The 22921-nt window shown below is 48.9% G+C and overlaps 1 protein-coding gene across 3 annotated transcripts in view; it reads left to right on the top strand.

The window, feature by feature from the left end:
- The first annotated feature begins 3414 nt into the window (after window positions 1–3414).
- ALS2CL (ALS2 C-terminal like) overlaps window positions 3415–22921 on the top strand; it is an 82416-nt gene continuing 62909 nt past the window's right edge. For 2 of the 3 annotated variants that reach the window (XM_084859484.1, XM_084859486.1), the window contains exon 1: window positions 3415–3695. The gene's annotated coding sequence lies outside the window, so the exon portion shown is untranslated. Of the gene's footprint in view, window positions 3696–16731; window positions 16807–22921 lie in introns of those variants that run through there. The other variant, XM_084859485.1, reaches the window with a different exon arrangement.

Below are 22921 nucleotides of genomic sequence, written 5' to 3'. Positions count from 1 at the left end.
GTCACCCATCTGACTGCTCTAACGGGTGGCAAATGAGAAGGGCCTCTCTTTCTGATCTTAAAGTGTGGGCAGGCTGATATGGGTGAAGGCCATCCTTCAAGTCATAATTGAATTTGAGATTACAGTTCCCCACCTCTGGCTTAGAGGGTCAGGAAGAGGGTGGGGGGGTTGTATACCTTCTTGAAAGGCTTGCCCCAGGATGGCAAATTTGGTTCACAGCACAATCCTATACATGTCGACTCTGGAGTCATCCCTATCGCATTCGATAGGTCTTACACTCTGACAAGTGGTGGAGGGATTGTTGCAGCCATAGGGCCTGATCCTATGCATGTCTGGACAGAAAAAATGTCATGGCTGGCTGAGGAATGCTGGGAATTGTAGGCCATTTTCTGTCTAAAATATGAATTGGATTGTACCCTAAGCTACAATGTGCTGATTTTTTTTGTGTATTTTCAGCCCCACCCCTTTTGATTTTGGTCACGCCCACCACTGGCATGCGGCCCCCCCGAGCTTCTTCGAAATTGAACTCGGCCATCAGGCTGAAACAGGTTCCCCATTCCAGGTCTGGGATTACAGCCTTACTGGCTGGGGTTTCTGTAACAGATGTCCCTGGTGAACAGTGCCCCAAACTGGAAGAGAATACGATTGCTGAGAATTCTTCCATCTCACCCTCCACTCATAATATACAGGATCCCCATAAAGCAGAAGTAGGATAACCGTAATTTTTACTAGGTTTGGGATCTAGGGCAGAACTTGAACAGAACCAGAACAGAACTTGAACACTCCAATGTCAGCAGGGCAGTGAGTCTGCTCCGAGTTTCAGTCAGAACCACTCAGAACTCTCAAGGAGCTATCCAAGGTGCTTCACACCTTAGATATCACCTTCCGAATTCTGACTGGTTCCAACTGGAACCCAGAGCAGATTCACTGCCCTGCTGACATCGGTGCCACCAGCCTCCACTGAACAGAATCCACAAAACAACAACACCGACATCCAAACCAGGATGCTGGGGTTCAAACCTATCTGGAAGTCAGACCCACTGACCTGAAATCTCAGCCCCTAGGGGCAGGCTGTATTCCTGTGGTAGCGAAGAGAGTGCCCTCTGGACATTCTCAAGGATGCTCTCTTTTATTTCACAATGCCCTGTGAAATCCTCTTCCTCTAAAACGCCACCCCGTAGCACTGGGGCATCTACAAGCTTTCTCTCGCAGCTCAGTCATGAAGGCCGGGAGCTTGATTTCTGAATACAAAGAAACGGCCCTGACCCGGACGCATTCCACGCTTGGAGAAGGCGACCCACTTTGGCTGAGCCTCTGGCTTCTGTATCCTTTTCCTTAGTGCCGGATGCCAAAGGGGTTGGCTCAGCTCAGCAATGCTGCTGGGTTGCCTTGAATGGGCCACTGCCCCCCCGCCCCGTGCCTTGACAGAAGATGAGAAGAATGATCGCTTTCTGTGCAGCCTTTGGCAGCTTTGGGTCCCTTGCCGTTCAGCCTTTGGGTCTCTCCTCTTACCTGAATCATCTGGCTCCAGGCAGTTCTGGAATAACACAGCAGCAGGGAAGGAAAAAGGGGTGCCGAGAGCGCTAGACCCATGTCATCGTCTTTCCCCCCTCTCTGTATCTCTCAGCTGTCTCGCTCTCCCTCTGCAAAGCAGAACCTCGGAGGGGTGGTTGACGGATGGCCAGCTAGCTCTCTTGTCACCCCCGCCTGCCATGCGACATCTGCCAGCGATGGCCACACACCCTCCTTTCGTCTGCAGCCTCAAATGCAGCCCTGGGGAGCCATTAATTAATTCATTAGGCCGGGTTCGCTTACAGGCAGCTTTGGTCTGTGGAGCTGCCAGCAATGGACGGGGGGCTGATCTCCCAGGCTGTGGTGGGGCGAGGTTGCTGGCAGAGGAGAGTCTGCTGCTGCTGTTACTACCCAGACTGGGCTCCCTGGAGAGCAAAGTTATTCACTTAGTAACAGGCCTGCTTTCTTTCCAGCGGATGACTGGGTCCGGATCACCTGGCGTCATCCTCCTCCTGACGGTGCGGATGGGGGGAATGAGAGATGTTTCTATGAACTGCAGCGAGACATCTTCTCTTCAGTTTTGGGAATAGCCACTCGCCTGATTACCAGTGGCAAGCCGCAATTACCTCCAGGTGACCAGACTTGGATGCTGCTTTTTTTCTTTTTCTTTTTAAAGGTTGGTTATCTTTTTCCCTCTTTCTTTTCCTTTTTTACATTTAGGAGGGTCAGGAAAAATAGGAAAAAGAGCTCTAGGAGGCCGTGGCAGGAGGGAGAACACCACATTTTGACTTGATTTAAGGTGCAATGCTAGGCATTTAGACAGAAAAGAGTCCCACAGTTCCCAGCATAACCCCAGCCAGCCATGCTGGCTGGGGAATGCTGGGAGTTGTAGGACTTTTGTTCTGTCTAAACATGCATAGGATTGTTGTACCCTTAATGAGCTAACCAATCTTCAGCATCAGAACTCTGGTAGGACCAAATAGACTTCAAGTTAAATGTAGGGATGTCTGTTGGTGGGAAATCCCACCCTTTGGGGACTTTGTGGATTTCTGAAGAGCCCGGCCCCTGACTTGGCTTGCATTTGTGAGCCAAGCTGTGGGTTTCTTCCTGGAATCAGGGAACGTGTGTGTGTGTGTGTTGGGGGGGGGGGGGGCGCAAATTGCTACTTCTGCAAAAAAAATCACAACCCTGGAAATCTGCGAACTATCCCGACTCAGTGCAGCCATCCCTAGATAAATGCTATTGCACTCTCAGTAACACCATCTTTCTTACATTCTTGGCTTGGGCAGGCCCCAAAATCAATTTAGAAAGAAATCTCGACAGCTCGGCTTGGCAAGCTTTCCCCAATCTCTTGATAGAGCATTATAATTAAATTTTGTGTTTTAAAAATGTACTTTGTAATGCAAACCATGCTGCCCTTGTGGTGTTTTTATTTTATTTTTTTAATGTTCGGGTGCACCATTCGTTTAGCTACCGTTGTTCTCTCTATCCTCCCTTTTGTCTGTATATAGATGGTTTGGGCACAGACCTGTTTATCCTCTTACAAAACCCTTGGTGTAATTTGGATCCTAATATTAGACCCGTCACCCACTTCTTTATTTTGTTAGTGGTGTCATGTTGGTGCATTGTTTCCACCGCTTAATCCCTAAATCAGCCGCCGACCCAGCCCCCTCCAGATGTGTTTGGCACAACTGGAGGCGACTAGGTTGGCAGAAGGCTTCCCTAAATGAACGCTTGCTCTCTCGAATTTGAAAGCCGGTGCGGCTTCCTGCCAAAGGCCTCCTCCCGGTTTGGCAGCCATCCAAGCCGTTTCCATGAAAACCAGGAATGTCTTTGCAAAGCATCATGGGACGCGGGGATGTGCCTCTTCCTTGGGAGCTTGGCCAGTCCCCGAAACCAAGAACAGACGAAGGGGTGGCCAGAGCAACTTCCGTCAACAACTTCGGCTGAAGCATGTGAGTGAGGAAAGAATGCTAGGTATTTCTGCGGGGGGTTGTGAACCAGGGAGGAAGAGAGCAGGGCCCGTGGTGCCTGCAGAAGCGCATTATGTGGAGCCCGACGGACGCTTGCTTTCAAGTAGCTTTGTCGGCGTTTCTTGCAAAGAGACAACATTCTAGCGGAAAGTCAGCTGGAGAACTTTGGCTTCTGAGTTGTCAAGGAATTGTTGTTTTCCCTGCGAGTGGGTAAGTGGTGTTACGGCCTTTACAATGCTCAATTTCATCTCCCTACATTCTTTTTTTCCATTCAAACATAAAAGGAAAAGGATATAGCACAATAAGAGTTGGAAGTTGATCCAATATTTATTATTGTTATTGATTGCAGTCCTAGACTGCTGAGGAGCCGAAGCTCCCTGGGCAGTTCACTAAAACAAAACTTTAAACCATGAAATACGACAACATAGTAAAAGATTATTATTTTTTTTAAAAAAAAAAAACTCTTAAGTTTAAAACAAATTCAAAACCAAAGAAAAAAACAGAGTAATCGCCAGCAACATTGCAAAGTTCTAAAAATGCATGAACACACTACAATTGCATAATATGTTTCTCACTTTTATGAAGGTTTTTAAAATATTTTTCCTATCTTAAAACTTGCCATCAGTTTATTCTTCTCTAGACATCTTGAAATAACTCAGCGTGATCACATATGCATTGTTCTCTCTGTATTGGGTTGAGTGAGTCATCTGACAAAAGCTACAAATAACTTTCTGGTTTGATGACTTTGAAATGTTTGTTTTTTATATATATAGCTCTGTGTGTCACACTTTGCAGAGGGCAAGTTGACAGATCCCTGCCCCAGGGAGCTTACAATCCCAAGTCTGACACAAGGGAGACAAGAGACAAACTGTAGTGAAGTGGGGGCAGGAATAACCAGGGAAGCAATACAGATTTGTTCTGGATGCATGTGCTTAGGCAGTGTGGTATAGTGGTTAGAATGTTGGACTGGGACTTGGGAGATCTGGATACTAGTTCCTCTCAGTCTAGTCTACCTCACAGGGTTGTTGTGAGGATAAAATGGAGAAGAAGAGAACAATGCAAACCAACTTGGGTTCCTTGCAAGAGGGGAAAAGGTGGGATAATAATAATAATAATAGGCTTTGTTACCAGCAAAGTTACAGGAAGCCAGGCTTATCCAATCTGGTTACTCCAGATGATTTGGACCACAAATCCCATCATCTCTGTCCATTTGCCATGCTGGCTGAGGATTATTGGAGTTGCAGTCTAGCACATCAGAAGGGCACCAGACCGGGGAAGGCTGGTCTAGGAGGAGACAACCTGATGCCCTACAGATGTTTTTGTTTACCACTTTCACAAGCCCCGGGCGTCATGGCTAGAAGCATAGAACAGTAGGGTTGGAAGGGGCCTACAGGGCCATCAAGTCCAACCCCCTGCTCAATGCTAATAGCCAGAGATCATGGGAGTTATAGACCAAAACATCTGGTGGGCACCAGGATCCCTGCCCCATTCTAGTATCCTTACTCACTTTACACACTTACCTGCTGTGTGCCTGATGGAAGGCTGACCAAGAGAAAAGGCGATGGGTTTCCGTAACAGCAGCGACAGTTGCGTCCTCCGGCCACAAGAGGCCGCTCTTGCAGCTTGCCCCAGTGAATAGGGTTCTCTGGCTGTGAACCGGGATGGGTCAGACTTTTGTTTGTCTTCAGTTTTGATCAGAATTTAACAAAATTCGCAAAGTTCTTCATATTCCGGTCAAAAAGAACGTGAGATTTTAAAAAATCAAATGTGGGAGAAATCAAAGCTGGCGGATTTGTCCGTGCAGGCCCAGGGCTTTGAGTGCTTTGCTCTTAAAAGGGTGAGTTTGGATCACTGCATATTCAGCCACATGAGTGCTGAGTTACGGCTGCCACCTGTTTTTTTAGACAGGCTCCTCATCCATGGCTGTCAGGTACATCAAGGTCCCTTTCATGCTGGAAATAGCTGCACCTATTGAATTTCGCCAGTGCACATGGATGAGCATTTTGTTTCCATTCATTTTCAATAATAATCTACCAATATTTGCAAAGTTCTTCATATTTGGGAGAGAAAGAACTTGAGACTTTAACAATACGAATGTGGGAGAAAGTGACACCGACAGATTTGCCTATCCCTTTCTGTAAACAAAAGGGGAATCCAACCGGGATTTGACTATATATCTCTCTGCTATGTAGGGAGGCATCAGAAACTCTCCTCATTGAAACTTCGCCCTGGACTTTGGACTTCTAAATTACCTGGCCTTGTTGTTCCCAAAGGAGAATGGTTGCATTAGGAATCCTCCTCTGATTCCAGCATTAATCTTAGAAATTCTCTTAGTTAGACCAGAGCTCAAGAGGAGTGGGACACAGGATAGAGCAAACATCTGAAACAACAAAGGAGCTAAACAGGGAAAACCTGTTCATCCCTAAACCTTGGCAAAAGCCACTATGGTGATGTTTCCTTCTCCTTCCAAGCTCTGCTCATTTTCACCTCCCTTTCCGGGTTTCTGGCTGCGGAGGGCTCTGGGTAGGTAAAAAAAGAAAAGAAAAGCCGCCGCCATTTGTGTTCCTTCTTTTCGGCCGTCTTAATCTACGTAAATATTTACGTAGACTGTGACGGTGAAAATAAAGGGGAACGCAAATAGTGTAGCGGGTGCTATTTGCGTCCCTTTTTCATCCACCGTTTTAGCCTACATAAATCTTTACGTAGGCTAAAATGGCGAATCAAAAAGGGACGCAAATAGCGCCCGCTACACTATTTGCATTCCCCTTGATTTTCGCCGTCATAGTCTACGTAAATATTTACGTAGATAAAGACGGTAAAAAGAAGGAACGCAAATGGTGGCGGCCGTAGCTGCCGCCATTTGCGTATGCGTTTTTTTTTTTTTAACTCACCCAACCACGATAGGCTACGTAAAGATTTATGTAGCCTATCACGTCTTTTTTTTTTACACAAGCCTGGACTGGAAATGGCGGTGGTGGCAGCCGGTTGGAAGACCGGCCGCCGCCACCGGAGCCGCTGCCACCCGGAAGATCTACCCCACGTGACTCTCATCGGGGGGCAGGCCGTTTCGCCAAGGAGTTCGGGGGGCCGAATGTACTGGCATTTGGCCTCACCGAGATCCGTGGCGGAATTCTCTGACATCCCTACAGAGGAAGGATGTTTGTACTCAGTCTCCTTCCATTCCCAAAACCGTTATGGGAAGGGCGTGTGTGTAGAAACTGACTTGGACATCTTGCGGTCCCAGGGCTTTTGCCTATCCATTGGCCCCCACTGTTGGGGAGCATTTCCTGGTGGCGTGCGGGAAGCATACATGCATGCACAGCTCTCATTAGGGAAGTGTGGGCTGTGTATGGGTGTATATGGGAAGGGGGCAGTGGAGGCTGATGGCTTTGATGTCAGTGGGGCAATGAACCCACTCCGGGTTTCAGTCAGAACCAGTCAGAACTCTAAGGAGCTATCCAAGGTGCAAAGCCACCAGCCTCCACTGGAAGGGGGTGGCTACCTTTTCAACTCCTGATAATTTTCTGCAAAGTTAGCGGATGGCTACCATGTATAGAGACACCCCCCCCCCCAGTTCCTGCCAAACTTCTCATTTTCGGATGTCCTTTTTTGGCATGCAAACACTGTATTCCACTAAGATGTTGTTGTTGTTCAGTCGTTAAGTCGTGTCTGACTCTTCGTGACCCCATGGACCACAGCATGCCAGGCCTTCCTGACCTCTGCTCTGATAAATAACACGGCGGCTTGCTGCCCGGGCTTTGTGGGGGGGGGACGCTGCAAGCCCCTTAAGGGCTAGCACTGTGGAGAGCCTGTCTGTCAACACTGATTTGGGACTAAGAGGACTGGGTGCCCATTCCTAGAATTCCTAGCACAGGAGGGGCTGTAGCTCAGTGTGAGAGAGCACATCCTTGGCATGCAGGAGGTTCCAGGTTCGATCCCCGGCTTCTCCAGGTAGGGCGAGGAAGGAATCCTGCCTGAAACCCTCGAGAGCTGCTGCCAGTCAGTGTCGACAATACTGGGCTAGATGGGCCAATCGTCTGACTCGGGATAAGGCAGCTTCCTCTGCTCCTAGAACTGTGTGGATGTGGTGGAGGTGGCTGGCGTCCTCCTTCTCTGCCCACAAGGAGCTTCCAGTGGAATAAGCGGCATGCCTGGCAGCACATGAGGGATGTAAGCCACAAGGTCTTCTCAAGGTTGTTCCTTCCCATGAGTTAAGCAGCTGTTCCTGCTCACTGACTCGGCACGGCTCCTTCAGCAGTTCTGAGCCTGCAAGCCATCGCTGCTGCGCTTCCAGGAGGAAATAAAAATAGCGCATCCGCAGCGTGGAAAATTCAAGGTTGCTTCGGGCTGCGTCAAGGAACCAGAGAGTCCCAGTAAGGGAAGCTTTGGGGCTGCCTGTTTCGTGTGTGTGTGTGTGTGTGTGTGAGAGAGAGAGAGAGAGAGAGAGAGAGAGAGAGAGAGAGAGATTTGTCGCTATGTGTGGGAGCTCATCATGCATGATGCATGTAATGTGTGGATCACATTTGACATGGTCCGCTGGGGAGACTTGAGTTCCAGATGCTTGCTCGCCCACACAACCCACTGGGTGACTGTGGCCAAGTTGCTTGCCGGTCGGACTTGCCCAGTGGTGTCATGACAGTCCCCATAGCCACGCCGCTAAGGGGAGTCCCAAAATACAGGCAGCTGTGTGAATACCTATCAACAAACCAGTTCCAGCAGTTTTCATCTCCACCAGGAGGGTTGTTTTTTTTTTTGTAAACCTATATGGCAGGGGGCCAAATATGGACCACCAGTCAGGCCCTCCAGTTGGCCATCCCCTTCCCCTGGCCCCATCCCTGGACCCCCAACCGCCAACCATTTGGGGGTTTCCCAGCTTTCATGCAGTTTTGGGCGGGATAGCTAATACTTTGGAAGACAGAAACAAAATTCAAAGTGATCTGGATAGACTGGAGCGCTGGGCTGAAAACAACAGAATGACATTGAACAGGGAGAAATGCCAAGTTCTGCACCTAGGAAAAAGAAACCAAATGCACAGTTACAAGATGGGGGATACATGGCTCAACAACACAACAAGCGAGAAGGATCTTGGAATTGCTGTCCATCACAAGCTGAATATGAGCCAACAATGTGATGTGGCTGCAAAAAAGGCCAATGCTGTTTTGGGCTGCATTAATAGAAGCATAGCTTCCAAATCCCAGGAAGTACTAGTTCCCCTCTACTCAGCTGTACTTAGGCCTCATCTGGAGTACTGTGTCCAGTTCTGGGTGCTACATTTTAAGAAGGATGCAGCCAAACTGGAGAGGTTCAGAGGAGGGCAACAAAGATGATCAGGGGACTGGAAACAAAGCCCTATGAAGAGAGACTGAAAGAACTGGGCATGTGTAGCCTTGAGAGGAGAAGACTGAAGGGAGACATGATAGCTCTCTTCAAGTCCTTGAAAGGTTGTCCCAGAGAGGAAGGCCAGGATCTCTCCTTGATCATCCCAGAACGGAGGACAGGGAAGAATGGGCTCAAGTTCCAGGAAGCCAGATTCTGTCTGAAGATCAGGAAAAATGTCCTGACCGTTAGAGCAATACGACAATGGAACCAATTACCTGGGGAGGCGGTGGGCTCTCCCACGCTGGAGGCATTCAAGACGAGGCTGGACAGCCATTTGTCAGGGATGCTCTGACTTGGATTCTTGCATTGAGCAGGGGGTTGGACTCGATGGCCTTCTAGGCCCCTTCCAACTCTACTATTCCCCCCACTTAAAAGTTGAAAGGCCTCTCCAAAAGCTAAGTTCCTGGCAGTAAGAGCTTTCCACTGAAATATGCTAATATTTTGTTACGTTGGCCTTGCTCTTTTAGCCTTTGGCCCCACCCTCCACTGGAATGCGGCCCCCGAGAGCTTCCCCAAAATTGGGATTTGGCACTCAGACTGAAAGAGGTTCTGCACTTCTGACCTAAGGGGTCTTGATTGCCCATTCAGGACCAAGCCACCACAAAATGCTTTGCATTGCAACAGGGATATGCAAATGGGAAATACGTCACTAATTTTTACTTCCCAATGTTGTTTAACATCTATATGAAGCCACTGGGAGCGGCCATTGGGGGAGTTGGAGCCAAGTGCCATCTATCAGTACGCTGATGACACACAGCTCTGTCTCTCTGGGACATCTGAGAGGCTGTGCAAGTCTCAGTAATGGGCTGAAGAACTCAGTAATGCGCTGGATGAGGGCCAATAAACTGAAACTGAATCCTGGCAAGACGGAAGGCAGTGGGCGAGAGGTTCCCGAGTCCGGGAGATAGGCTCATTGCCTCTTCTGGATGGGGTTGCACTCCCTCTGAAAGATCAGGTTCGTAGTTGGGGTTACTCCTAGATCCATCACTGTCGCTGGAAGCCCAAATGGCCGCTGCGGCTCGGAGTGCCTTCGGCCAGCTTCGACTGGTTCACCAGCTACAGCCTCTCCTGGACAGGGAAAGCTTGGCCACAGTGGTATAGGCACTAGTAACCTCAAGACTGGATCACTGCAGTGAGCTCTGTGGGGGGCTGCCTTTGAGGCTGCTCTGGAATAGGGGTGGACGAAAGTCACTTACCTGTCCTTGAAGCTTTTCGCGGTGGGGGGGAGGCGCTTCGCTGCTCCCCCCGCAAAGTTCAGGCCGGGGGGGGGAGGCTTCCCGCCTCGCCCAGCCGAAATTCAGGCTGGGGGGGAGGCTTCCCGCCTCGCCCGGCTGAAATTCAGGCCGGGGAGGAGGCGCCTCGCCTCGCCCGGCCGCGAACTCAAAAGTTTTTTTTTTTTTTTTTAAACACCCCCGTGATAGGCTACGTGACGATTAACGTAGCCTATCACGGCTAGATCTGCAAAGTCAGCCGTGATAGGCTATGTTAATCGTCATGTAGCTAGGGATGGCGGAGAATTTCTCCCCGAAACTTCGGGGGGCCGAGCGCCAACGTGTTCGGCCCCCCGAACAAGTTTCGGGGAGAAATCCTCCGCCCCCCTGCCCCCTGCCCCCCCCCCGGGACGGGACTTACCTTCCCTGAATGTCCCTCCCGGCGGCGGGTCCGGCTGGCGGTTTGTCCGGTGTTCGAGTGGGGCGGGAGCGGCAGCCGGTCTTTCGACCGGCTGCCGCCCCCGCCATTGCAATGAAAGAAAAAAAAAAAACAACGTCCCCTGATAGGCTACGTGACGATTCACGTAGCCTATCACGGCTGACTTTGCAAATCTAGCCGTGATAGGCTACGTTAATCGTCACGTAGCCTATCACGGGGGCGTGTTTTTTTTTTTTCTTTCATTGCAATGGCGGGGGCGGCAGCCGGTCGAAAGACCGGCTGCCGCTCCCGCCCCGGACGAACACCCGCCGAACCGCCGGCCGGACCCGCCGCCGGGAGGGACATTCGCCAAAGGTAAGTCCCGTCCCGGGGGGGGGGTGCGGGGGGCGGGGGGGTGCGGAGAATTTCTCCCCGAAACTTGTTCGGGGGCCCGAACACGTTGGCGCTCGGCCCCCCGAAGTTTCGGGGAGAAATTCTCTGCCATCCCTACTCTGGAAGCCGGAGCTCGTGCAGAACGCAGCAGCTCGGCTCTTGCTGGGAGCGGCCCCTTTCCACATGCAACTCCTTTGCTGAGGGAACTGCACTGGCTGCCTATTCACTACCGGGCCAGGTTGAAGGTTTTAGTACTCGTGTACAAAGCCCTAAACAACTCGGGACCAGGATACCTGAGAGAGTGTCTTCTCCCTTACCAACCTGCCTGCTCTCTGAGGTCATCGGAGGGCTTGCTCCTGGTGGTTCCATGTGGACCTATGGCCTGACTGGAGTCCACCTGGAGAAGAGCCTTCAGCATGGTGGCCCCCTTTCTTTGGAACTCCCTGCCGCTGTAGGTCAGGCAGGCAGCAACACTGTGCTGACTCCAGCACCTCCTGAAAACAGCACTGTTCCAGAAGGCATTCCTTAATTGACCAGTCACGGTTTCTATTGGTATTCTGTTTTGTTTTGTTTTTTAAATAGCATAATTTTAATCTGGTATTTTAATCTTTTTATCCTTCTACTGTTTTATCTCTTGTGTTCACCGCTCCAAAATCTGTTCTAGATATAGAGCAGTATATAAATATTATAAACAAACAAACAAACAAATAAATAAATTTTCAAAGATGAGGCCCCAGTGCTGTATCACTTCTGGGCACCCCTCCTTGAACTGTGCTATGGAAGGATCCTTCTCATGTTGTGACAGTGTGTCTGTCTTCCCTTTCTCTCCCTGTCACCCATACTTGAGTTTGGGCTAGTCAGTCTATGAATGTTCTGTCCAAAGTTACTGCTTTGGGGCTGTAAAGTGTGGAGTGGCCTGGATTCATAACCCATCAGAGTGTTGGGGGATAGAAAGAGCCTGTTGTTAGGGCTCCCTACACCTTTTTGATGCCAAGGGCAGCAGTGGGTCACTTTTGCCAAGCCACATTCTCTCTTGAGGGGGAATTCTCAGTGGCCGCAGCGGGATGATAAAAGAGTTTTGAGTCTTTTGGCCAACGGTGCGGTTTTGACCAACAGTACAGCTTTTGTCCAAAGGGTTCTGGCATGGTGGGCTCAAAGAGCTGAAATGAATTTGCGTGGGGCTAGAATTCTCTGGCAAATGTTTTTCTAAAATGATAATAATAATCTTTCTCCTAATCCGAGCCTTCCTCAGCATTCCGAATAATGGATGCCCTTGGATCAGGGGTGAGCAACGCACAGCCCATGTGCCACATGCAGACCCCCTGGCCTCTGTATGGAACCCGCTGCTAAATTTGCTACTTTATCAGCAAAAAACACGTTGGGGTTTGCCACCGAAATTTGGCAGTGGCAGCGAAAAAGGCCCATTTAGCTTCAAAACGACGGTAAATAGGCCCTTTTAGTTCTTATTTATTTTTTATACTGCCATTTTAAACTTTTATTTTGAACCTTATCATCTTGTATTTTATGGTTTTAATTATTGTAAACTGTCCAGAGAGCTTTGACTATTGGGCAATATAGAAATGTAAGAAGAAATAACAACAACAACAACAACAACATACATTTTGTGCTGCCATCACACCACTCAATGTCAGGGTCAAGCCATCCATTTTCTTCCTGCCCCTGACGCTGAAGTTTGGCAGCAAAGTTAGTGATGTTGTCGGTGTGTGTGTGTGTGTGTGTGTGTGTGGAGGGGGGATGAAATTAGCCCTCAGAACCCTGGTGGTTGCCTCTCCCTAGCTTAGGTCTTAGAGATCCAAAGGCTGGGCCCATCATTCAGTGTCCAAGCAGACATTTTGAACACAGGAGGATCCTAGGTTCTAATTCTGAGCATCTCCAGTTAAAACATCCCCAGCCACAAGGCTGGGAGAGGCTGTAGCTTCGTGGCCATGCACGTCTGGTGCTACCTTGAGGATGCTGCAAGAGGCCAGAGGTGATGAGCCAAGGATGCAGGGGTGGGTTGCACTTTGAACAAAGGATGTCCAACTGCTTTAAAGGGGTGGCTCCCACCTTCATGCATGCACATGAAGGTACACTATACTGGATGATGTGGAGCCTACTGTCTGGACTGGCAAGGGATGGGAGAAAACATCCCAGAGAGTTTCGGCTATTGGGCAGTATAGAAATTAGCGCCATCCTTTTTTTCTTTTCTTTTTCTTTTCTTTTTACCATTCTCATTCAATTGGATAGAAAAGAAATTGCCTTCAAAAAGAAATTCAAGGAGAAGAAATTTCAGAGAAATTCTCATGGGTTGGGTTCAGGGTTCTTGTGCTTACCATACTTAGGAGGTGGCCAAGGGGTGTCCGCAAGTGTCCTGTCTTTCCTTGTATAATCATCTCTGGCAGCCTGTAGCCTCCTCAGCTTCCCACCCTTCAATTAAAGCCCAGGGGGAGACATAACAAAACCATTCCTGCCATAGGGCTTTTTCAGATCAAGAAGCGCAGGCAGCCTGGGAGGCTGCAGAGCAATGGGGAGACGTGTGATAGAAAGAACAGAGACAGACAGACAGACAGACAGACAGACAGAGCACCCTTCACAATGATCAGGTAAGCTCAAAAACACCACCAAAATAAATTATAAAATGCCCTGAGAATGATGCAGAAAAATGGAAACCTCAACACTTGGGCTGAATCTACACATAGCAGTTGTACCATTCTCATACCTGGGGAGGTGGCGGGCTCTCCCGCACTGGAGGCATTCAAGATGAGGCTGGACAGCCATCTGTCAGGGATGCTCTGACTTGGATTCCTGCATTGAGCAGGGGGTTGGACTCAATGGCCTTGTAGGCCCCTTCCAACCCTACTATTCTATGATTCTATGGTTCTATAATTATGGATGCCCATCGGTATCATGTGTACCAACAGTTACAATAATTGTATGATAACAGTATAACTGCTATGTGTAGATTCAGCCTTGCAGTGGAAGCAGAACAAAAACCCTTAGGGAAAAAAAAGAAAGGACCTGTGTACAACCCCGGCCAATTGTGAGTCCTATCTGTGAGAAACTGTTGGAGAATTTCTCCTCCCTTTGGAGAAATTCGGTGAAAATTTCGCTCCAATTTCTCTGCCCACAAATACTCTGGAGGACTTTGAGAGGCCATTTTTGCCCACAGCTCTAATAGAAAAGTAATCAAGAAAGAAAGAAAATAAATAAACATAGGATGCTTGCACTTACTGGAATTCTCCGAACTTCAATGCTCGGTTTGGCTTGCTCCCATTGTCACAAGTGATCTGTTTTCTGTTCATTAAAACAGGAAAAGTGTGCACTTTTCAAAAGTGTGCACTTTTCCTCCATTGACTAAAGAGTGAAAATGTGATTTATTTATTTTTAAAGTGTGCATTTTTCAAACGTGAATGCCAGTTTGTGAATTTGCAAACATTTTTGGACATGTTCCCCCATTTGTGTTTGAATTTGGGGTTGCATTTTTGAATGATTTGCGAACTGAAATGAAATTCTTGTACATCCCTAAAACTGGCTCCATTTCTTTTAAAACACACACACACACACACACACACACACACCTGTTGGAATTCTGTCCCCAGACAGAAGATAAAATACTCTCAGGCGGCTGAAAAAAAGTTTTTAGTATTCCCATCGCTGTTCAGAAAAGACTTTCCTTCCTCAGGGGACAGTTAACTTTATCCAAACATGTTGCAATTCCCCCCTCCCCAATGGTTCTCTTGTCTTAAAATGTACAAAATAAGCATTGGTCGTAATAAAAAAAAAAGTTTTTCAGGCATCTGAGAATATTTTCTCTTCTATTTTGGGACACATAAGTGCCTTCCCCCCCTTGCTGTTTCCTTACATCTTAAATTCTGCCCATCCTGATTTTCTCTCCTGACCGTAGACTTCAGAATTACCCAGTTCTGTTTGTGGTGCAGCATCACTAAATCAGGAGGGGATCTGCCAATCTTCCATTACATTTCTGGTCGATTTGATACAGAGCGCTGCGCATGCAGAAAACTCCAGAACATTCAGTTCCTCCAATAATTCATCCCTATCTTCCCTGCCACCTCTGATGTACATTACCGACACGTATGCACATATCATAGAACATTCTGAAGGATCGTAACATACAAAGGTCACATGCAGAAAGGTAACATACTACTTGGGCCGGTAACATGAGCCTTCTTCAGATGTTTGTTCATCCACATGATCATGGCTAGCATCATGGGTGGGCCTTGTGGGCACTTCCAAGGCCCACCCGCCTACATGGGGCCCACTGCCAAACCCCAGAGCCTCTTTGCTGCTCCTCTTCCTTGCTGTTGCTGCCTGTTCACCTGCTGTCTCTGAGCGTGCAAGCGGTGACCAGAGTGATGAGTTGAGTTCGTATCCTCTACTTGTCTTCCATGCTCCATCTGGTCAAGTGTGGCCAGAGAGGGATGGAGATCAAATGGGCGGTCACAGTGATGGTGGTGAGAAGAGCAAGTGTCTGGGTATCCTGTCTGGGGATGATTGGAATTGTAGTCCAGCACATCCAGAGGGCACCAGATTGGGGAAGGGTGGTAAATGGTGATAGGTCTGTGATGGCCCATTCAGAATGAACATGCATATGCCAAGCCAACCAGCAACCCTCCGTTGCAGCCCTACCTTTCCCAGCCCAAAAGTGTCTTGTGTGGTACCTTAAAGACTACTGTGGCATCAGCTTCCAACGGATGCATGAAGTGTTATCCTAAGTTGGCACTGGTGTGTGTGGGGGGGTAGAAATGGTAAGCAGTGAGGCCAGATAGAAATGAAATGGGGGGAGGGGCCAAACTGTGATGATTATATTACAGCTTAATAAAATAAGCACAGTGAGCAGTGTTGATAGCACCAACATTGTGGCGATGATTACTTAACACCTGTCTTGGGATTATTTTTTTTTAAATCACACCATTATCCTGATTCAGGCCTCAGGCAATAAAATTGAACTTGATAAGCTTCATTCAGCAGTTTCACCTTGGAGCCTCCCTTTGACGTCCATTCATTCATTCATTACGTTTCTGTACTGCCTAATAGCCAAAGCAATTTAGGTGGTTCACAAGAATACAACACAATAAAACATGAAAGAAAACCTTCAAAAATAAAACCGTTTGAAAAAGTGAAAAACAAACAACAATAAGCTACCAGTCCAGGGCCCAATAAAACAACTCACGTTGTTTTGGGGGGAAAGCCCCATTATATGCTGTCAAATGCCAATGAGTAAAGGAAAGTCTTAACTTGGGGTTGAAAAGATGAAAATGTTAGCACCAGCCAAGTGGACCTCACTGGGGGGAGCATCCCACATTCGGGGGCAGGGGGCTGCCACAGAGAAGGCCCCTTCCCTTCTTGCCATCCTCTGAACCTACCTTGGAGGAGGCGCTCAGAGGAGGTTGTAGTGCACAGGTAAGTTCATACCAGAAGAGGTCATGTAGAGTTCCTGCACTGAAGAAAACCCTCTGTACATTTCTCAGGCAGTTTCATCAGACCAAATTCTAAGAGCATGGCAAGCCTGCAATATGTAACCCTGACCTCTATCTCCCCAGGTCTTCCTCTTTTTTAAAAAAAAAAAAATTCTCACCATCCACTTTGCATGCATGCGCCTGTCACTTGGCACATGTTGCCAGAGAGCACTCCTCGTTGTCTGTAAACAGCAGAAAGCAGTGGATGTCTGGGTGGAAACTTTGTGCTCAGGAAGGTTTCCTAATAGTACCTCTGGACTGTGTGTGTGTGTCATCCAGGAAGCAGGCCTGGATCTATACCCAAGCAGAAAGGGAAGTCTGGCTGTGGGAGGTGAAAGGGAGTGGTGTCAGCAGCTCTTAATGCGCCAGCTCAGGAAAGCCTTGCCAGAACTGCTCAGAGGCTCTGGCTGCGATCACACAAACCATGTTGGCTTCAGTATAAGGTAAGTCTTCTGGGTTCTTTCCCCCTTCCTAGATGCACTTATTGCTGGTTAAGCCCCACTTTCATCTGCATCTTACGCTGTTGTCATTCAGGCGCCAGTTAAAGATGTATTTATTTGTACAAGCTTTGGGGGTACAGGCAAAGGTTTTACCTGTTTTCTGGTATTGATTGTGATGGTTTTATTGTGTGTGTTATTATGCATTTGTTATTTTTGAGTTATGATTTTAATGGCATTTGTTGTGTTGTTTTTATATGGATTATTAGCTGTCTTGGGATCCTTGCATGGAAGGGTGGGATAACAACAACAACAACAATAAAAAGCTGTTTTTTATTATTATTATTATTATTTAGTTCTCACCCTGTTGAAGGCAAGGAGCCTGAAGTTTCGGCTCTGCTGCTTATGAAGTAACAGTACTGTGGCTGTGGAGCATGTGCAGAGTGGTGTTTGCACATCACTGGGTAATGACCGATAGCTTCCATGCTGATGGAAATAGGCACCACATCAGATGTGGACTCAAAGCGGGCTGGTTTATCTAATCCTAGTGGGTCCTTTTTTGTTATTGTCGTTTAACTTCTAAAAAATTTCCAGTCAAACGTGCATGTGGTTTGTTTGTTTGGTTTAGGTGGGGTGGGTTGCTATAGACTGATGGAGCTGGTTTACAGGGCAATCTGTTTTAACCTGCAAAGCCTTATGCATAGCTTGTGGGGGTGGGGTGGAGAGAGAAAGAGATTTGGGCTACAATCCTATGCATGATTCCCTGGGAATGAGTCCCGTTGCACTTGTGTGGCTTAGTTACTGCTGAGTTGACACATCTAGGTTTGCACTGAGGAATAAGACTGCATGATTCTACCAGAACCTGCTCAGAGGGAAGAGAACAACAGGTCCAAGAATGTATGGTTACAAAGTGTTGCCTCCAGTGTTAGTCCAATGGTAGATCCATTGAAATGAATGAGACTTTGACTAACTTTTCATACAACCTAGACTATCTACCTGGTGCCTTTCAGATGTGTTGGACTGCAACTGCCTCTGAAAATGGACATTCCATAAAGCCATCATGCCTAATAGCCATTGATAGACCTACCACCTCCCCTGCTCCAAACACACAATGGATTTTGTCTCATCCCCTTTTTTCCAATCAGTCCAAGCTAGTGACCATCACCACATCTTGTGGCACGGAATTCCATAGATTCTGCATTGTGTGAAGAAGTCCTTGCTTTGGCCTATCCGAAATCTCTGCCCCCTTCATTTCCTTGGGTGAACCCCATTTATTTATTTATTATTATTGCATTTATACCCTGCCTTTTTTCCTCTTGCAAGGAACCCAAGGCAGCTTACATTATCCTCCTCCTCTCCATTTTAGCCTCACAACAACAACCCTGTGAGGTAGGTTGGGCTGAGAGTGTGTGACTGGCCCAAAGTCACCCAGTGAGCTTCCATGGCCGAGTGGGGACTAGAACCTGGATCTCCCAGCTCCCAGTCCAACACTCTTACCACTACACCACACTGGCTCCATTTCTATTTCTATTTCCATTTCTAGAACAGCCTTCCCCAGCCTGGTGCTCTCCAAAAGGTGATAAAACCTGGTGCTCTCCAGAAGCAACATTGGCTGGGCATGATGGGGGTTGTAGTCCAATACATATGGAGAGCACCAGGTTGGGGAATACTGTTCTAGTATTATGGAAGAGGGAGAAAAACATCTCCATCTGTTTCCCCCCCACACACTATTTAAAATGTTATCACCTTCTACCATGCACCTGAGATGTACAGTAACACCTTCCTTACCACTTGGCAGGATCATGCACATGATGAAACTCCCATGGGCTGTGCAAATTCACTCTGGGTAGTTTGGTTGTCTGTCTGAAACTCTGAGATCTATGCAGGATCAAATACAGTTTGCGCCAAGAACGTTGCAGGGTTCCAGGTGGCAGTGATGACAACCTGCTGAAAGGGTAACGTTGTGTCTTTTTCCTATTGCGACGCATCAGCTGCCGGGGCACCAAAGAGGTTTCCCAACTTCCTCTGGGGCATTGGTGGTTGTGGAGTCCAAGAAGCTGGTGGGTAATAAAGTGTTGCACCAGGGTGTTGCATTTTTTAACGTGATTCAGTGGGTGGATTTTCTTCTGATGGTGTGTGGACACACTAGGAGGGGGAGCTGGAAAATAATTTCCTGCAGGACAGATTGAACCATGCATGGTCTGTGATTTTGTCTGCCACACTTTCAGTCATCATATAGCAGTTTGCTGTGCAGCTACCTTTCTCCAAGGTTCCCACTCAGCTTGTAGCACTCACTCTCTAATGCAGGGGTGGGCAGAAAGTTGAAACAGATCTCCTGGTGGTTCTCTGGCAATTTGCACTAGATCACCGAAGTTTTCTGATTCCTGATTGTTTAACATCAATAGCAACAAAACGGGAAGAATCCAATGTTAGTCCTACATAGAGTAGAACCATTGAAATGAATGAGACTTATGCCCCATTCATTTCAATGGGTCTGCTCTAAGTACTAACACTGGATACAAGCTTCAGGATGAATTTTTGTGTGAAAGGGCTTCTAACTCAGTTCTGGTACTCAAAACCTATCCCTGGGCTCAGAATTCTTTAATTCTAGGTGGGTGTGTTTTTTGCACCAGACCTATGCAGAGGGGACGGTGAAATGTGGAAGTTCAAAGAGAGCTTGCTTAATCAATAGATTGGCCTTCCTCAATCTGGTGCCCTCCAGATGTGTTGTACTGCAAATCCCATCATTCCCAGTAACTGGAGTGGGGAGGTTGGCCTACAGATGCAGAAGAATGTGGTGGTGGACTCCCAGGGGATTGTACCACCATGATTTTGGTGGATCATGGGTTTTCTAGTAAAACAAAAACATTGAGGGGTTGGACTCGATGGTCTTATAGGCCCCTTCCAACCCTACTATTCTATGATTCTGTGAAACCCTCTCCCCTATGAAAGAAGATTACAACAGCTGGGATTGTTTAGCTTGGAAAAAAGGAGGGTCAGGGGAGACATGATAGAGGTCTACAAAACTATGCATGGTGTGGAGAATGTGGATAGGGAGACATTTTTCTCCCTCTCTCAAAATGCTAGAACCCAACAGGGTCATCCTATGAAGCTGATTTGTGGGAGATTCAGGACAGATGAAAGGAAGGGCTTCTTCACACAGTGCATAAACTATGGAATTCGCTACCACAGGATGTCATGATGGCCACCAATTTGGAAGGCTTTAAAAGGGGGTTAGACGAATTCCTGGAGGAAAAAGCTATCAATGGCTGCTAGTCCTGAGGGCTATGTGCTACCTCCAGTACCAGAGGCAATGAGCCTGTGTACACCAGTTGCTGGGGGACATGGGTGGGAGGGCGCTGTTGCACTCATGCCCTGCTTGTGGGTTCCTGGTCAACAGCTGGTTGGCCACTGTGTGAACAGAATACTGGACAAGATGGACCCTTGCTCTGATCCAGAAGGGCTCTTCTTATGTTCTTAAACAGAAAAACCAAGTAGATCTCCCCAAAACCTGAAGTCTACCCACCCTGACCTTGTCTAGTCCATCTCAAGGTGGATCTTTTTGAAGTTTTTATTCAGGTTCCAATACCAATTGTTCTGGAGCAGACAAACTCCATGCAAAGTTGGAGACAACCAGGTGTCTGCTTTTCGCCTGAACGCTGCAGATTTCCCCTGTTGGAGTGACGCAGCTTTGCCTGTGTTGAAACTTGTTTTTTCCCTCCTCTTTTTCTTTCTCTTGAACTGGAATGAAACCATCCACCATGTAGAGAATTTCTTCTTTTCCTTGGAACTGTGAGATCAAGGAAACCAGTCTACTAACCCACACAGTGCGTAAATAATAGATGCCAAGGGAGTTAGTCATAGTCATAAGGGGAGGAGTGGAGTTTATGTAACCTAGGACTATGCAGAGAGGAAGATGAAATGTGGAAGCTAAAAGAGAGCTTGCTTAATCAATAGATTGGCCTTCCTCAATCTGGTGCCCTCCAGATGTGTTGTACTGCAAATCCCATCATTCCCAGTAACTGGAGTGGGGAGGTTGGCCTACAGATGCAGAAGAATGTGGTGGTGGACTCCCAGGGGATTGTACCATGCAAGCAAGCAAATTTTGACCCTTTGGGCACCCTGTAGCCACTACGGACACCATTTTCCCCAGCACCCAGGGTGTGTATGTGTGTGTGTGTGTGTGCGCACGCGCATGTCTGCACACTGCCACGTTTGTGTGTGGGTTCCTGCCATGGGCATTTGCCCATAGGGGCAAGGGGGTGCAACTGCCCCCCCCGGAGTCCAGTCATGAAGTCATTCTGAGAGCAGCAACAGTGCCGGCCCATCTATTGCTAGGGATGTTAGAGAATTCCGCCACAGATGCCAGGGGAGCCAAATTCCAGTGAATTCGGCCCCCCGGAATCCATGGCGGAATGGAGCCCTCTGCCCCTCCACCCCGCGAAATGGAGCCTACCTGGCTGTGGCTCCGGCTGCGGCTTCAGCTCCGGCGGTAGTGGCGGCAGCAGCAGCGGCGGCTCCGGCTGCTGCCGGGCTGCTGTGGACGCAAATGGCGGCCATCATAACGACCGCCATTTGCGTCCCTACGCTGGCCCCATGATCGGCTACGTATATATTTACATAGCCTATCACGGCTAAAGCAAGGATGCAAATGGCGTCTGCTACTCAGGACGCCATTTGCATCCGCACCAGCCCAGCAGTGGCTGGAGGCCCCGCTGCGGGTTGGCCCACCTAGCAGCTCTGCGGCCTGGCCGCGGAGCAGAGCTGGCCAGACAGGATTCCGGGGAAGAGGAACGGATCTCCTCCCCCCCCCGTCGAGGATTCCGGGTCAGGATGTACGAAACACCTACCTGGCTCCGCGCCGGGCAATCCGCGGTGGGGGGGAGGCACTCCGTCCCTCTCCCTCGATGGGGGGGATGCGATCCGGTCCTCCCCCCCAGATTCCTGCCCGGACAGCTCCGCTCCGTGGCCAAGCCGCGGAGCCGCAGGCCGGCTCCAGCCGCCCGCAGCCGGACATCCAGCCGCTGGGCAGCCCTGCAGGGACGCAAATGGCAGCTGTCGTAGCCGCTGCCATTCGCGTCCCTGTATTTAGCTGTGATAGGCTACATAAATATTTACATAACCTACCACGGCAGGGGGAAAAAACCCCAGCGTACGCAAATGGCGGTGGCTAGCGCCATTTGCATATGCTGTTTTTTTTTCCCCCTGCCGTGATAGGCTACGTAAATACTTACGTAGCCTATCACGGCCTCCGCAGGGATGCAAATAGCTTCCCTGTGTTAGCCGTGATAGGCTACGTAAGTATTTACATAGCCTATTACGGCTATGAAGAGGAGGAAGCGAATGGCGTCCGCAGGACAGCCGCCATTCGCAAAGCAGCGCGGACGGGAGCAGGTAAGTGCTCCGTTTCGTGCCCTTTTGTGGGTTGGGGGCGGCGGGGACTTTGTCCCGCACGCCTTTCATGGGTTGGGAGGCAGGGGCTTCGTTCCGTGATGGATTTCGGGGGGCCGAATGCACTGGCATTCGGCCTCACCGAGATCCGTCGCGGAATTCTCTGACATCCCTAATTCCGGGGGGAGGAACGGGTCGCCTCCCCCCACCTGTGGAACCCGGCGGAGCCAGGTAAGCGGGTTTTTGTACACCTCTATCTATTGCTGCTTTCAGTTTCCAGCCATGTGGTCCAGGCTCAGGACAGACAGGAGGTCAATAAATAAAAGATGGGAGTGGGGGGATGGTCTCCAGCTTAACTGCCCAGCTTAACTCGTGAGGCAAAGAGGGAGTAGTGGGCAGCAGCACGGCCAGGCCGAAGCAGCTCCATTCCGAGAGTGGCAACAGGTCCTTGTGCTGCGCAGGCCGGCCCCATTTGTCTCTATTCTCCATTTCCCCGCAACACAGGTGAGGCCCAGCCAGGGGAGGGCATTTGAATAAACGGGGTGAGACACCATTGAGCTCAGCTGGGAGTGGCTGCGAATGGTGGAATGTGGGCCTGGAAGGGGCAGTGAGGCCGGCTTTCTGGCAGGCCCAGCCAGGCAGTGCTGTGGCCTGTTAGGCCCTCGGTTTGGTAAGCCCTCGTTGTTCCACCATGCAAATGGTGGAATTTTAGGCCCTCTGCTAGGCCCTC

This window comes from Heloderma suspectum, chromosome 5, assembly GCF_057233095.1.
Source record: "Heloderma suspectum isolate Gila_16-S chromosome 5, 16-S_ref, whole genome shotgun sequence".
NCBI lineage: Eukaryota > Metazoa > Chordata > Lepidosauria > Squamata > Helodermatidae > Heloderma > Heloderma suspectum.
This window is presented reverse-complemented; position numbering and strand designations above follow the sequence as displayed.